The sequence below is a fragment of the Pan troglodytes genome, chromosome X (assembly GCF_028858775.2).
Source record: "Pan troglodytes isolate AG18354 chromosome X, NHGRI_mPanTro3-v2.0_pri, whole genome shotgun sequence".
NCBI lineage: Eukaryota > Metazoa > Chordata > Mammalia > Primates > Hominidae > Pan > Pan troglodytes.
The window spans coordinates 106323016-106327583 of record NC_072421.2 but is presented as its reverse complement, the minus strand read 5'-3'; the positions used below and the strand labels follow the sequence as shown (position 1 = coordinate 106327583).

The 4568-nt window shown below is 34.9% G+C and overlaps 1 non-coding gene across 1 annotated transcript; it reads right to left on the bottom strand.

Moving 5' to 3' along the window:
* Window positions 1-2880: 2880 nt before the first annotated feature.
* Window positions 2881-2986, bottom strand: LOC112207135 (U6 spliceosomal RNA). The gene has a single exon (XR_002941604.1). It is a non-coding gene; the product is annotated as a U6 spliceosomal RNA (small nuclear RNA).
* Between the last annotated feature and the right edge of the window lie 1582 nt (window positions 2987-4568).

Genomic DNA, 4568 nt, shown 5'->3' with positions numbered 1-4568 from the left:
ATAGGAGATACTATATAATAGTAATTTAATTTTACATACTAGCTTAAGCAAGTAAACCAGAATTATCCATCACTTGGTTATCCACCTTTAGGAGAAAGAGTGACAATACAATGTAGGTATTGCTATTTCAAAAATATATTTTCACGGATTGAAATCCCATAAGAGTACTTTTCAAAATCACTTCAAAAAGATCAAATATACACGCAGTGTATCAAAAATAATTTAGCAGTCAAACAAAATCTAATTTATCCATGGCTATATGACAAAGTAAAGAGGTTTGGGGAGGTAGGAGGACAAGAGGAGCATATTTTTTTAATGAAAAAAAAAAGCTGCCTACATGCAGACAAGAAATCTGTAAATGTTGGCCAATAAAGTAAAAAATAATAATAATAATTCCAAGGATCACCTTATAAGACACTCCTAAATGAATACTAAATTTTTTTAAGGACAACAAAATCAGGAAGTGAGCTACAGAATCAGTGGGGCCACTTTATGATATAATCAGGTGTGAAAGAATGGTAACAGAGAGACTCAGTGAGGTATTGTGGTTATTTTCTTTACAGAGGAAGCCATTAAGGAGAATCTTTAATCCATATGAAATTTGAAGTACCAGAGGCATTCAATCATAAACAGTTAAGCAGACAAGTTCTAGACCTGATGGTAAATAATATACACATCAGGTGCCACTTACTCAGATATTCTGAAGAAACTCAAAGGTGAAATGGTGGTATAACAGCTTCAAGTCATGAACTGTTCCCGGAAACAGAACTAGAAGATTTTCAAGATGACTAAAATCCACCAACAAAAACCTGGACCAGAAAAACCTCCTTTGGGGATTCTCTTACATAATTAGCCACCTGATAAAATAAATAGCATAAACATAGTATGTTTAGGAGCAAGAAGCAACCTGGCATCGATGTTTTAGATGCTACAGAAGTCAAACGTGTCGCCCTTCTATTCCCAAAGTCCTCTACCCTTGCCTTAAACACAGTGATACCTCTATCAGAATATATTCCTCTAAAAGAACTGACACTCTCTGATAAGCTTTTAAGGATTTTCAAAATATTTTCAAAAATTAAAATAACCTTTACCAGGATGAAAAACTTGGCCAGCTTTTTGATCTTTGCAATTTTTTTGCGGGGGGGGCGGTGTCAGGATTTCTCTAAAGAGCAAAAACTTCCTACCCCTAGAAAAGAGTTTCTAATAAAACAAAAATCATGGCCCCAAAAAAAGAGTGATCTTGCCAACACAGGCTCTGAAATACCTCACAGATTTTGAAATTCACGTCTTTCTGATAGTTCATTCCAGTATTAATTCATCAGAGAAATAAAGCAGCAAACTATCAGTATAATTACTTATTATAAATTTATGAAATAAACTCAACACTACTTCCAAGGAAGATAAGAGCATGTCATTCACATTGATGTTTACATTTTTTCCCTTTTTTGCACAGTTGACCTTTAGAGGCATTTTCCATGAAACTGTTTATCATTCTGCTTCCCATTTTGGCTATCAAAAATGCAGCTTTATTAGACAGCATCCTTCTTATGAATTTTAAAAATCATTTATTATAGATTTAACCATCTTCTAACTCTTCATGCACCAACATTATACTTTTTTACATTGAACTTTTATTTTGAGATCATTGTAGATTCACATGCAGTTGTAAGAAAAATACAGAAATATTCCATATACACTTTACCTGCTTTCCTTCAATATTAACGTCATGCAAAACTATAGTACTATCACACTAGGATAGTGACATTGATACAATCCACCTACCCGTTCAAATTTCACCAATTTTACTTGTACTGTTTTGTCACCATAAAGATCACACATGTTGCCATTTTATAACCACATCCACTTCTCTCACACGCCCTTAACCTGCAGCAACCATAATATGCCCTCAACATTTATAATTTTGTCATTTCAAGCATGCTATATAAATGGAATCATACAGTATATAACATTTTGGATTGGACTTTTTCATCCAGCATAATTCCCTGGAGTTTAATCCACATTGTCATGTGTATCAATAGTTTATTTTTATTGCTGAGTACTATTCCATGGTATGGATGTACCACAGTTCATTTAACCATTCACTTGTTAACAGACATCTGAGTTGTTTCTAGTTTGGGGCTATTAGGATAAAGTTGCTATGAACATTTGTATGCAGGTTTTTGTGTGAAAAAAATAATTCATTTTTCTGGGATAACTGCCCAGACTGAAATTTCTGATTTGTATATAGATAAATGTTTGGTTTTCTAAGAAATTGCCAAATCATTTTTTGAATGGGTGTACCATTTTATATTCCCACCAGCAATTTATCAATAATCCAGTTTCTCTGTGTCTTTGCCAGCAACTGATGCTTTACAACTTTTTATTCCAGGCATTCTGTTAAGTATGTAGTAATAGCTCATTTTTGTTTCAATTCACATTTTCATAATAGCTAGTGATGTTGAATTTTTTATGTGCTTATTTGACATTCATATATCCTCTTAGGTGAAATATCTATTAATGTCTTTTGCTCGTTTTCTAATTGAATTGTTTGTCTTTCACTGTCGAATTTTGAGAACTCTTCATATATTCTAGACACTAGTCATTTGTCAGATGTAGAGTTTGTGAATATTTCTTCCAACTCTATGTAGCTTGTCTTTCTATCCTCTACAGTGTATTTCACAGAGCAAAGTTTTTTTAAATGAATGAGGTCTAATTGATCAATTTTTGATTTTCTAGATTGTGCTTTTAGTCTTAATTCAAGAACCCTTTTCCTACCCCTTGATCTTGAAGATTTTCTACTATGTTTTTCCCTAAAAATTTAATAGTTTTATGTTTTTCATTTAAGACCATAATCCATTTTCAGGTAATTATTTTCTTTTTTCAAATACAAAATGTTTTACAAATTTGCATGTCATCCTTGTGCAGGTGCCATGCTAATTTTCTCTGTATCATTCCAAATCTAGCATATGTACTGCAAACTGAGCACCACTTTGAGGCATTTTTTTTTAATAAGATGTGAGTTTAAGTCAAATTTTTTGTTGTTGTCTGTGGGAGCCAATTGCTCCACCATCATTTATTGAAAAGTATATTCTTCTTCTGTTGAACTGCTTTTACACCTTTGTCAGGAATATGTTGGGCATATTTTTGTGGGTCTATTTTTAGATTCCATATTCTCTTCCATTAATCCACACATCTGTTACTCCACCAATATGACACTCTTGATTACTGTACCTGTTATATAATAATTCCTACTGTAAGATATAATGATTTCTCCCACTTTACTCTTCTTTTCAAGATTGTTTTAGCTATTCTAGGGCTAGGGCCTGTGTCTTTCTATATAATTTTTAGAATAAGTTTTTCTATATTTTAAAATCTTCACTACAATTTGAATAGAGATTGCATTAAATCTACAGATCAATTGTAGAGGACTGACATTTTTATTATATTGAGTCTTCCAATTCATTAATATACCATACTCCACAACATGGTAGGTTGTGTCTCTTTCTTCTGGTCTCCATGGTTTCAGATGAGAAATCTTCTGCCATTCCAGTAAGTGTTCCCCTATAAAGGCATCACTTCCCTGTGGATGATTTGAACGTGCTTTTGGCCTTTAGTTTTTAGATGTTTAATTGTGATGTGCCTTAGCATGGATTTTGTTGGGCGGTTATACTATTTGTGGTTTGCTCAGATTCTGTAGATGTATGCCTTTTGTCAAGTTTGAGACATTTGGGTCATTATTTTTTTCATGTGTTTTTATTTTTTTTTCTCCTTCTGGAACTCATAGAGCCACTGTATTTATAAGTGGTATGTTTTCCATAATTGCCCCACAGGTCCATGTGCCTCTAATCAGTTTTTCTCACCTTCTCTCTTTTGCTCAGAACGTGTAAATTTTATTTCTTTGTCCTCTAGTACATTGTTTCTATATTCTTTCATATCCACTCTTATTATTCATCCCATCCAGTGATTTTAAAATTTTAGCTATTGTATTTTTAGTTCTGTAATTTACATTTGATTCTTTTTTAAAACTTCTCTTTTATCAATAATGTTTTTCCTTTTAAAAATGTGACCAAAAAAAAAAAATCAGGCTGGCAAGATGGCCGAATAGGAAGAGTTCCAGTCTGCAGCTCCCAGCAAGATAGATGCAGAAGGTGGGTGATTTATGCATTTCCAACTGAGGTACCCGGTTCATTTCATTGGGACTGGTTGGACAGTGGGTGCAGCCCATGGAGGGCAAGCAGAAGCAGGGTGGGCAGTCACCTCACCCAGGAAGCACAAGGGGTCGAGGGATTTTCCTCCCCTAGCCAAAGGAAGCCGTGAAGGACTGTGCCATGAGGAATGGTGCACAGATACAGCACTTTTCCCCCAGTCTTCACAACCCACAGACCAGGAGATTCCCTCCAGTGTCTATACCACCAGGGCTCTGGGTTTCAAGCACAAAACTGGGCAGCCATGTGGGCAGACACTGAGCTAACTGCAGGAGTTTTTCTTTATAACCCAGTGGCACCTGGAACACCTGTGAGACAAAACTGTTCACTCCCCTGGAAAGGGGACTGAAGCCAGGGAGCCAA